Consider the following 13106-nt stretch of genomic DNA (forward strand, 5'->3'; position numbering starts at 1 on the left):
CATTTCAGAACTGTCAGCATCACTGGGTGTCATGATCTGGCCCACTTGCTGTCTTGGACTTTTATTTTGTACCCATTTTCTCCACTTCCTGTTCTCAGTTCATTTCTCATGTTTTCCTAGTGTTCATTTTGAGTTTTATAGTTTGTTTCACATTCTTGTTCAAAGTAATTGTTACCTGTTACGTTTCTTGCTTTTTTCCTTGTTTTTTTACTTTTAGGAGCGTTCTTTTGTTGACCCCTTTTTTGAGTTTTACTTAAATAAAACCTGTTACCAGTCGACTCCCTCTCGCCATCTCTTTACTAGCGTCGTCCTAATACAAATCATGATACTGGGTTAATAATTGCATCTAATTTTGACCCCGTGTTGATTAAAAAGTAAATTAAAAGTAAAAAAATTACAACTTGTTGAAGTTGTTTTCTAATAAAGATTTATGTTGTACAACAGTTGAAATCATTGGGGACCAGGCTTGCAGTGGTGAGTATATGTAGGTTTTCAACACCACCTAAGGAGTAGTTCCAGGATATTTTCAGTTCCAGTACTGATTTTCCAGTTCAGTCTTTTGGTTTAATATCTACAGCCATAATCTGTTAAATATTTGTATTTCAAGTTTTTCGTTTCACATAAAAATGATCCTGTGGTAAATGGCCACTTATCTAATGCTTTACAATGTTGATTCCCATTCACACACATTGATGCCAATGGCTGCGATGCAAGCTGCTCACCTGACCTACCTGGAGCAACTTGGGGTTCAGAGTCTTGCCCAGGGACACTTCGAAATGTAGCCGGGACCAGGGATCTAACTACTGACCCTGTGGTCCATAGATGACTGCCTTACCAACTGATCTACAGCCACTTAGGTCCACTACATGGACATGTTGTATAATTTCTAAAACATTTAAAAGGCTACATTGTAAAACGTTTGTTTAACCTTAAAAAGGTAGCAAGTGACAAAACAGGCATCTTAATGACATTTTTTATTCTCAGTGTCTGGAAGATTAAAGTTCAATAGTTTACACCTGATATATAATAAATATTTGAGTGTTAATGTGTTTATTATTCATTGTGGTGGTGATGTAGAGTTATCATTTAAAATATAGGAAAAAGATGTTTTTTGTAATAAAATTGTTCAAATATGGGCTATTGCACCCACCATGGAAATTATGTCACATGTTGAAACCTAAAGGAGGCTGACATCCGTTGGCATTGTAGTCCCTTTATTTTCATTCAAATGTTGGTCAGAGTATCAAATCAAGAAAAAATATGAAATAATAATAAATTATATATTATATTCAATTGTCAGATCTCAATTTGCAGCTGAGGTGTATAGATGTATGAGTTCTGTAGGCCTGATGTAATTCAGTTTAAAGAGCTTCACTGTTTTTAGCGCTGATGATTCAATCTGAATTGTTAGTGTACATGAAATATGACACAAGTGAAAAAGTCTCTCTGGAGAATCAAATGCTGGATTTTTATGTGCAACAGTCAGTGTTATAGTTTGCACGAGTTTCTCCACTAATATGACAATAGGAACATGGTGTTGATTTATTTGGTCTATTTTTCGTCACTAAAGTCAATTAGTTCTTTAGTGAAAATGGGCTCACAACCTCAATCTCTTCATAAATCTCTGCACAGAACGTCAAATCCACAAAAAAATATTGAAGATTTTATTTTCCATCTAGTCTTTTAAAGATTGTTGTCAAAAATCATTTTAAAAACAGCCTTTAATTACAACAGACGTAAACACCAACGTGAGGAATATTTCTAAAATGTTTTATTCATATCACTTCAAAATCCAATAGCAGAAATTGTTCAGTATTTCAGCCGAGTTAACGGTTGAACACTTCATTGCAATTTCATCCTAATCTCACTAGAAAACTAGTTTCCTGTCCTGTCTTTTCATGTATTTGGTCTGCTGAGATGGCTACAGATTTTTCAGGAGATGCTCACCATCCCGAGAAACACCATGTCTGAGTCCACCCTGAGGCTGTTCCACAACCTTGTCACAGGTTCGAAGGATTTCTCTTTAACTCAATGTAGAGGGTTCGTCAACTCTCGCTGGATGGACTCACATTCTCCTTTTGTTGGGCAGAGAGAGATGGGGAATGCTAGACCATCTCCTCTGAACCTCCAACCAGCAGGTTCAATGGTGCCCACCCCTAGCACATTCTGAAAATTATCACTCCTGTTCATCCTGAGAAAGCAGAGCTCGCTGAGGGCCGACTGGAGGAACTGTGTCCGCACGATGGAGTTTGACACATCTGTCACCAGGGTCATCTCCACTGTGTACCGCACGGGGAGTTCTTTCTTTGTGCTGGCCTGTGTCTGACATGGTAGTAAATCAGAGGGAGCTATATAGAACTTTGGAATCAAGAGCCCTCTTCAAAGAATATCAACTTTATTTTTCCACAGAGAATCCTAATTTGCCCACTTATCAAACATGTAGTTGGACAGACACCAGTCCTGCTACAGCCCTTGAACAACAACAGCAGCAAAGGACTGTTTCATTTGGAGCTAAAAACACAAGCACTGACTCATCAAAAGCTTCACAAGCTTTAGATCCATGTTTAACATGATGAGACCCCATCACATGAGCTGCAGGGGCAGAGTCAGAATCCACCAATGACAAGCAGGTCACCAAGGAAACACAGGCAGAAAGAAGAAGCAGGAAAAGACAGGGACAGCAGGAGAGAGGCCAGTGCCCCCTACACTTCTCTCCCAGTCCAGTGGTGGAGTCTGAAACATCAAGAGTAAAAAAACTCAAACTGAAAGCCGTCAAAACCAGAATGAAAAACAGTTCTGTTGATGATGAAATGAACTCTCTTCTTATCTAAGCAGAAGAGAGGAGCCTTGAGACGAAAGCAGAAGAAAGGAGACGGCTCACAGTGCCCTGTAAAGCCACTCATTTACAAAAGGTTATTGTACATTTGTACATGAGTTATGATTTTAACCCCACACACTGGGAGTTCTCCTGTTTGTTAAAGCTGTTCATTAACTCTGACCTTCTGTGTCTGCTGTTTGTCTTTTAGACATGAGGAGGAAACAGACCCGACCAGACAAGGAATGAGAAGACCTCTGCTTTTATTCTGTGTTAGTATCAGAATACTCTTACAGAGAAATGTTTCCTCTGACTGCTGAACGTTATTATTAACATTGCTTCTTGTTTTCCATTTGTCTTTAATAACGAAATTTACCATAAAAAACTGACCTCATCTTAAGTGATTGTGGAAAGCGTTCACGTTCATTCAATGTTGGTTTGGGCCAAAATTCATTCATTTTGTTTCATATGTTTACAAATGTGAGTACAAATCATTCCTAAGAAATCCAGTCACTATCTTCGTGTACAATAAAAACACATAAAGCTACAACTGCACCATCTAGTGAAGTGAACAAAGCACTTAGAAACAAATCTCTCTCCGCGAATCAAACTATTTAATACGGTTTTCTGCATTTTTTCCTGTTCTTCTACATATTTTTCCACATCTATTACATACATATATAAATACAAGGTTCTAAAAAGGCTGTATTCACCAGTAATTGGCAAAGAGCTCCTTGTTATGTAGAAGGCTGTTAAATGGGTCCTGGTTTCAGTGGTAGACCATTGGGTTGGCATGCAGGAAGCCACGGGTTCGAATCCCACCTATTAAGATAATGAGAGGGAATTATAAAACAATGACTATACATAAACCAAAAAACAAAATCACCCAGCAAGAAAATACACATTAGAAAACATATTACACCTTGGCTTTTATAGATTTAGCATTATTTTGAGATTTGAAACAAGGAGAATTATCCTATTAGTTTTTAAACTCTATAAGAGAAGAAAGTTGACAGTAATGACAGATTTTCAAAGACGACCAATTAGACAGACATGTGAACTGTAGCTCCAGTTACTTACTTATCTCATAAAAGCATCCTCGAACAGCTCGACCAAAGTCACCACATGGACAAAAAGCCAAAAAACATTTGGAATCTCTTCAACCTTGTAGAAATTATGTGGACCATACAAAGTCACATCTGTATCCTAAAATCAACACATTTATTTGAACTCTACCAATTCTGGAAGAAAATATCCAACCACAGCGCTGTTACAAGCTTGTTGATGGATCCCAGAAACATCAGCTAAAGGCAAAACTTGCTAAGGAACATTTAACCAAGTGTTAGGTATATTGTATGTGTTGACATCAGAAAATCCAAATAGAACAAAACCTCTTCAACTAATTCTTGGAATATTTTGTCTCATCAAGGATGGAACTCCCTGTCCACTGTGAGTACACACAAACTTTGGACTTGAACAACAATAGCACAATATGCTGTTCACAGAAGACAAGGTCCTTCCTGGTTATCCCTCACTGTCTGTTTGTATCTGCCTGCTCAGCGGAGGTTCCTTCACCTTCTTCCTCTTCTTCTTGTGTCATAGATTCAAAGTCATCCTCCTCTCTCTCATCATCTGATCATATAATTTCTGCCTCACTAAGAAGATGAGGGCCCCACTGCTATGTACATCAGTTTATGCTGGGCTCTACAAGGCCATATTCTATTTTGCAACTACACTCATTTACATTTACATTTAGTCATTTAGCAGACGCCTTTCTCCTAAGCGACGTACAAGTGAGGTACAAGGCAGCAAGAATCTAAGTCAAAAAAGTGAAACAAAAGTCCATCACTAAGATCCTTCTGCTGCTTACTCTGAAGCAAACAACAAAGCTCCCACCCTGTTTCCGGAAAGCCGCTCAACCCCTACAAACTATGAGATGGAAAAACAGTGTTTTCCATAGGCTTTACAAATATTATTGCTGGATTGTAATAAGCTGTTCTGGTTTCCATTAAGTGCTCATCAAGTTTTTATTTTATTTTATTTGTTCTAAGTTGTACACTTTTAGTTTGTCAAGCCATTTATTGTTCATTAATTAGTAATTCATCTTTAAACTACAAGTTCGCTGTCACTGTGCAAAGTATCCATTTTAATTAGTTTAGAAATAACAATTTTCTGATCCACAATTTAATGCCACCATTTAATCACTCTTATAATATTTACAAGGTTTGTGCTGTGAGTCATGGATTTCACACCAGAGTTCATGCAGTCTCCATGTTTAAACAAGTGTTTGGTACTGTATGTGGCCACTTTTCCAGGCTGTAAGCATGAAGTTAGACTGAAAAAACAGACATATTGTTTATAATTGGTTTATAATTATACAAACATGGATACTTAAATCATACACATAACTACAACCTGCTTATTGATTTTACTCTTTTGCATTCAAGTGCATGCACATTACCATAAGTGACATTTGCATTTAGAATAGTTTCTGGTCATCAATACGAACTGCCCGCTATATGTTGGGGGGTTAAAGTTTGTAGGTTGAGCTTGTTTTTACAATCGAAATGTAGTAAATGTTTTATTGAACCTGATCTATAAATCATAGTCAAAGACAGCCAAGAAAAATAAGAAGGCTCGGTGCTCATGAAGGTATGCAGAGATACATCTGCAGACCAGGGGGGAAGATCAGAATAGTTCCCAGTATGGACACTGTGAGAAAGGCCCAAAGGACAATCCTGTCCAACACTAAAGCCTCAAACTTCCAGTCTTGTACATATCCCACCCTCATGTTTGTCCACCCCCACATCTCTCGTATGAAGGGCTTCTTTTTGATGTGATGGCTGATGTAGTGAACTGAATTTGAGGCTTTCGCTTTCTCTGGCATGGTCAGCCAGGCTTGGTGCTCGTTCTTCCTCAGAGAGCATCTTTACCTGTCTCTTCTAAGTCCGTAGGTGCTGTGAAGACCTACTGTCTGGGCAGTCTCTGAAAGAACAGGCTCTTCACCCAGGGGGCCTGGAGCGGTGGTGGACATTAATCACAAAGACTGTGACAATGATGGAGAAGGTGACAAAGAATATGATGAAGAACAGGTACTCTCCAATCAGTGGGATTACCTGGGATGCAAAAAGGAACAAAGGAGGCCAATTGCTACATCACAAATGTGACTATAATTGCCTGCTTCATGAATACAACACCATTGTATGATATTAGAGTTCTGATGTTCAAATTTTAAATAGTTTCTTTCAGAGATACTGGACACAGTCATTTTATGTCCCTTCGTGTTCTGCTGTTGTCTATTGAACTGAGGTGTATCTAAAGTCAATATTTTAGTAACTGAATTAGGACAGTTGAACACAGGGTAGATATAAAAACAGTAGACACTGAAATAAACGTACAGTAGCCCTTAGTTGAAACTCTCCAGGCTACAAACCTTTGAGGATGAAGGTATGATTTCTTCTATGACCAGGAGAAACACAGTGAGAGACACCAGTACAGATGTGGAAAGGGACAGTTTCTCTCCTTCATCTGATGGCAAATAAAACACCAGCACAGTGAGAAAGGACAGACAAGGCATGGGATGATGATGAAGAGAGTGTAGAACATGAATGAAGTAGGTGATAAATGGGAACCAGTACACCACGTCCCTCCTGCTTCCCTTTGCTCCTGTGGCATTGAGGATCTCCCATTCTCCATTATCAAAGACATCTTTGTGACTTGAAGACCACACCCTGAGTTATAGGCTTAGTGTGACTCTCTGGGAGTGACTGCTTTCCACGTCTCCTCTGAGGGCTGGAGAAGGAGCAGAATGAGAAGGAGGAAGAAGTGAGAGGAGCCTGGCCTGAGGAAAAGGTTTAAATTCTAGATTTGGTTCAGGTGTAAGTTTTTTTCAAGTTAAATTAGCAGGTTTCACTTACTTAGTTCGTTAATTAAAATTAATATTCATTTCACAGATTCTTCTCCATCCAAATACTTTAGAGCTGGTTCATTTATTTAGGATCCTGAAGGGTTCAAACCCTCCTCTGTTGTTGTCTCTCTGTATGAAACACACACACACATTCATATAAAGTGCCCTCTCATTCTGTCTTATGCTCACACAGACATACTGAACTAATGCTCTCACAAACACACACACATACAGACAGACACCTGTCTGCTTGAGTCAGATCTGTAGCTGTAAATAATGGAAGAGTGGGCTGAGGTCAGACTGTTCAAGTGGAGGGGAAACAGGGGAGAGGCTCTCACTTAAGGATGCCAGCCATTTTTAATGAGTCTGACAACAAAATCACATCTCCCAAATATAGGCCAAAGCACGAAATACCTGTGATATATCACCAGGGACTGACAAAAGCCTGAAACAGAAAGTTACAGCAGCTACTAACCAAAAGGTTTGGACAGACAAATCTTGCCAGCTGGAAAAATAATTTATCAAAGAGGACAACTCAGGGAAAGTTGAACAGATTTAAAAAGGAGAGTAAAGGAGTAAAAATGAAAAAGTGGTATTTCTGAATTAAACATAGGTCCCTTTTTTTTACCTTTAACAGTGTTGTGTATAGGTCCTGATCCTGTTAAGTAAGAGCCATCAATTAATAGACCACATGGCGTAGGACCAGCAAGACTATTTTTTTTCCTGTAATGACATTGTTTCACCACTAAGTGGAAGCAAACATCTTAGTCCAGAAAAAGATCTGGACTTACTTGAACAGTTGTCCTGTCTTCACAAAAAACAACGATGTAATATGACGTTTTCAAGTGAATTAAAAGCACACAAATAAGAAGTTAAGAAGTAAATAAGAGAAAGTCTTTATTAGATTTTTGTTATGTAGATATTACCAACCTGGCTGACCAGCAGTGTTGTTGAGGTTACATTCATTTGTACCTGCACTGCAGATGAACAGGAAGAAAAATAAAAAATCACAGCCTGTACAGGTTCCTATTACCTTTGCAACTAGTCTGACTTTCGCTTAGGTTTGGCTGTTTTGAGCACATATGTTGGAGTGGTGGAGGGTTGGAAATCTGTTCAACTTTCCCTGAGTTGGCCTCTTTGATAAATTATTTTTCCAGCTGGCAAGATTTGTCTGTCCAAACCTTTTGGTTAGTAGCTGCTGTAACTTTCTGTTTCAGGCTTTTGTCAGTCCCTGGTGATATATCACAGGTATTTCGTGCTTTGGCCTATATTTGGGAGATGTGAGTTTGTTGTCAGACTCATTAAAAATGGCTGGCATCCTTAAGTGAGAGCCTCTCCCCTGTTTCCCCTCCACTTGAACAGTCTGACCTCAGCCCACTCTTCCATTATTTACAGCTACAGATCTGACTCAAGCAGACAGGTGTGTGTCTGCGTGTGTGTGTATGTGTGTTTGTGAGAGCATTAGTTCAGTATGTCTGTGTGAGCATAAGACAGAATGAGAGGGCACTTTATATGAATGTGTGTGCGTTTCATACAGAGAGACAACAACAGAGGAGGGTTTGAACCCTTCAGGATCCCAAATAAATGAACCAGCTCTAAAGTCTTTGGATGCAGAAGAATCTGTATAACTTTTTGAAGGCAGCAGAAACAAAATTCATGTACTTACCTTCTCTAGTGGCGCTGGTAAATTCATAATTTAATACAGCTGAATGTTATGAAAAGGAACGTCTGATATTTCTGGTCAAAAACTAGAACAAGTATGGACTATACAGTTTGACATCACCCATATAAATAAACACGATTCCATCCACGTTTAGGCCAAATGTTAAAAGATACAAAGCAAATGAATGTACTGTTGTACTATTACTCAACATGACATTCGTGGTTGTATTATGTACAATATCTACATCAAGTGAAAAGTAGAGGAATACTTAGAATACATAAGTTGCCAGTCTTTTTAATAGTAACTGGGAGTCTGAGTCACGTACAGTATAGTATTTGGTTAATACTATTTGATCTGGTAAACTAGATATTTAACAGGCACAGCCCAGCTTGACCTGCCCTAACGTGTCACGTATTCAAATTAAAGTTTTGGCATTGACAGGTATGAAAATTTCATGAAAAGCACCTGCTGAGAAACAATCACTGAATGAACAGTTTCTACCTGCTTCTATTTTGGATGTACATACTTTATTTTCTGTGACACTGACATACACCTCTGGGAACGTAGAACCAGACAAGATTGAAAAGGTGATCACAGGATCACTTGGAGGGAATTTCCACACAAATAAAGAGGCTCAATTTCCTGCTTCACATCTGTTATCACCTTGTGAATTGAATTTCATATTGATGAAGAGACTGAACACACAAGGTCAGTCTCACATACATTCTTAATAGAGAAACCTGTGGTTGTACATCATGGGGAGGTTACAGGGTAGAGTTCTGGTTCAGTGGCTGCAGGCAGCTCTGGGCAATACATGAACTGATCATGCATCAATTTACTGATTGAACTGTCAGGGACCAAGTCAATACATTACAATGGACAATGGAGGGACTACTGTAAAAAGCTAAACCCTGTAAATTGTTGCGGATTTTAAGACATGGTTACAGTCATTAAAATGTAGTCACAGCAGATATGGTGTCACATTATATTTTTGTATTCGTGTAAAGAGTGCTGTGGATTTTAAATTCTACTGGCACCAGGAAGCTTTTGTCAGCAAAAAGGCTTTGATGAACCCATCATATAGGAGCTGTCCAGCACCATCCGACAGGCCAAGGTGAAATAGTGGATCATTTGCAGCTAACGTGCCAGGAAATTTCTAGGAGCTGGTGAAGATCACTTAAAAAGAGTATAGATTTACTTTCATAACTTTCCATCTAAATGCAGCATGAATGTTAATCAAATTTCCAGTCAATCATCACAACATAGGTAAAACATGTGTGCTTCTATCAGCTTCTAAATGGTATGATAATCTGCCAGCAGTCAAATTTGCCCGCTTTGGATGTTCAGGACCAGGGCATTCAATGGGAGTTGTCTGTTTTCATTAGCCCCATAACTATGGGCCAGTAGGTGCTGATTCCAGTAGGCTCAGTAAATCATTCTACATTGATATTATGCACTGCATTGTTGCTGGTTTTGCCACAGAAAAAAGTAATTTTGGTTTTTACTTTGTTTTTTTGTTTAAGACAAGGTTGAAGAAAACGTATGGGGTGGGATAAAAACCAGAAACAAGAACCTTGACTAACAATTTCAAATGTGACAAAAACTGGTGTGTTTCGTGGCCCATCTACCTCCACAGAGACTTTTTCACCTAGGAAATGTCAGCAAATGCCGCTCTGGCACCTGTTACATTCACTACGCTTGCTAAACGTTGCAAATTTCTCCCATTCCCTACATTGTTTTTCCATATTAAAGTAGGTGACCTACGAAACCACAACTATTGGCTGATAATGACTGATAGCTCACTGGCCAATGACCTGATAAAAGTTAAACTGGCTGTTACATTCTACAGTTGGCTGCCGTGAAGCCGTAGCCAAAGAAGAGGTTGTAGAGAGATGATACAAGTCAAAAAGCATCAGTCAAAGCTCAACCAGGGAAAACGATGTAGAAAACATTATTTATGTGTGTTTCATGTATTAATGGCTCAGAACAGGTCTGATATTTTCAGCTGGGTGACAGAGCTTCATGTGGGTGAATATTGCTGCTGCATACTGCTGCATTTTAAGCCTGATCTGCTCCTCTCAGCGACTGTAGCAATTTACCATAAATGTTGTATAAACAACACAAATGAAAGAAATCATTTCATTTAATTTAAAATATTTAGTACACTTGTGCTATGATGGAGTATGCTGAGACATCTGCGGTGGTTTAACCTTAAACAGGAATCACATCTCCAGCTTTATGCTTGATGATCCTGTATGAGATGTTATTTATATGTTTCTAATATACTACTGTATATGTATTAAGGTAAAGGAAGAAGGGGGTCTCTTTCAGCTGGACTAGATAAGGCAACATACACACAGTAGACTACACTATACTGCAAATAAACAGGCACACACTCAGATGACTTACGTATAAAACCACCACACGCCTCTCACAGATACAAACATACTGTCCCAAATCGCTGTCAGCTCAGCCAAAGGGACATTTATTTAATATGAGCTGATGGCAGTCTACATACATGTTGGACACTGCGTCCAGACTGAAGCCAGAGGGGCAGAGAAAGAGAAGGAGAAGGGGTGGTGCTGGTGGTGCTTCACACAAGGAGAGTGATAAACAGTGAGAGCTGAAGAAGCGCTGCAGGCGTTCTTGTAATAGTCTGAGGACATTTGCTGCATGTGATTTTCACAGGCAGAGGAAAGTGTAGGAAATGTAGGAAAGAAAAAGAGAGGAGGAAAGGAGATGGAACGACTAGAGAAATGAGGATGAACAGGAAATGTGGAGGCAGATGAGGAAAGCAGATGTGTAGAGGGTAAGAAAGGAGAAAACTACAGTTATAGGAGTTGCAAGATAGTAAAAGGGTGAGTAAGAGTGAGACAGAAGGATAAAGAGAAGAACATTAGGATGACGCAAAGAAGTCAGGGGCAGGATGTATGAGTAAACTAACAGATCATCACTGAATCACACAACCAACAACTTGAAACGTGTCATATAGGCTAATGATGCTGCACAATAACCCCCCCACATGCTCACGATTGTATATAAGGCTCCAGCTCCCATCATGTTGGTGTTAGGTGTGCTGCCTTTGAGCCATGAAGATGTTTTTCCTCATGCTGACAGCACCACACCGGGGCTCAGACTAATGTCTCATTAGAGGTAATTATGTGATGCAATATGTTTTAACAACTGGCCACATGCACCCAAAATTCACCACAATGGACGACTGCCACGCTGATTAAAGATGCATTCAGCGTCTGTGCAAAGATAAAATTGTGTTCATCTAATTTAGTTTATTATCTGCTGCAGAGAAATGGTCAAAACTGAAAGCAGGAAAATATAAAGTCAGGTGCATATGTGTTTGGGCTGTGACACAGTTCTTATCATTTTGGCTCAGTGGTTCAAACTGAAACAATCAATACATGCTTAAAGTGTAAACTGACAGCTCTAATTTAATGACTTGGGTGAAAATACTTAACAAATCATGCTGAAATTGATTATTTTTTTTATGTCCAATAACCCGAATTCTGGTGGCTCATAAATATTTGCACAGTTGGTTGCTCAGCTGTTACATGGCCAGGTGTGTTTTATTCCTTCTTCGGTTTATTTACGAGTAAAAGGATAAAAGTTTCAAAACTGATTTTAGGTGTTGCATTTGTGGAGTCTATCAAAGTCAAATAGTCTGCCAGTGCAAAAGGCCATTAGGCTAAAAAACCTTAACATTTAAAGGAGAGATGTGCCGATCTTGCACGAGAACAGTAGGAAGAGAAGAGGATGCTTCAGACTCTTCATGACATATGGAGTTGGCATATGTGACCACCAAAAGAACTGGTTCATTTGTAGTTATTGTAGTTATTGTACTCATTGGACGATGGATATTTTACATGGCAGCAAGACAGTTTTATGTTCTGCAAAGGTTACAATTACATTAATGCTGACCGTTCACCACATTGTTTTCTTCCAAATTCACTGCGGCAACAATGACGACTGTGTTACTGTCCAAATACATGTGGACCTGACTGTATGGCGATGTTTAAAAAAAAATGTTAAAATCACCAGTGTGAAATTCTAAGCTTTTTAAAATTGAATTGAAAAAGCAGCTTGTTTAATCAATCCCAAAGGGAGATGGTGAAAAACATATACATGTTTAGAGGCCAGGTCCCTAATTTAAGAGGAAGACAAACTTGATATAACTAACTAACTAACTAAATATTATGGTCATACATGCAGAAAGATGCTAGAATTATGGATTAGTGTGGGATGTTAAAATATGGAACTCTGGCTGCTTTAAATTTAAACATGAACACCTGAAGGTAAAAAATGTCTTTTAATTTAGACTAAATAACTTATTCCTTATAACTTACTTATTTGTTAATACATCAAAAATAATAATACATCAAAAGTTGAAAATGTGATCCTACGAAGGGATGAATGGGCGATGCCAAACTTCAGACATGCTTATGTTGACTTGTTGGAAAAATAGAGATTATTTTCCACAGTTTATCACAAAACTTTTCCTGTATACGACCATATGTCTATCTGGGCTTTCTAAATTATTAAGTCAGAGTGCTACAGGCCTAGAAGGAAGGAGTGATTGGGCTTTTTTATTGTAGGCCAAATAAAAAACTACAAAATGAGCACAAAGAGACGAAAACTACCATAAAGAGACACAAAGGGAGCAGAAAGTGAGATATGACGGTGCTGTGAGTCTGTGGCTGGACTGACGT

General features: G+C 38.8%; 1 pseudogene; it reads right to left on the bottom strand.

Annotated features, from left to right (window-relative positions):
- Positions 1 to 4941: 4941 nt before the first annotated feature.
- LOC137123229 (neuronal acetylcholine receptor subunit non-alpha-3-like) lies at positions 4942 to 8415 on the bottom strand (annotated as a pseudogene).
- Between the last annotated feature and the right edge of the window lie 4691 nt (positions 8416 to 13106).

Source organism: Channa argus, chromosome 3 (genome assembly GCF_033026475.1).
Source record: "Channa argus isolate prfri chromosome 3, Channa argus male v1.0, whole genome shotgun sequence".
In the NCBI taxonomy this organism is placed as follows: domain Eukaryota; kingdom Metazoa; phylum Chordata; class Actinopteri; order Anabantiformes; family Channidae; genus Channa; species Channa argus.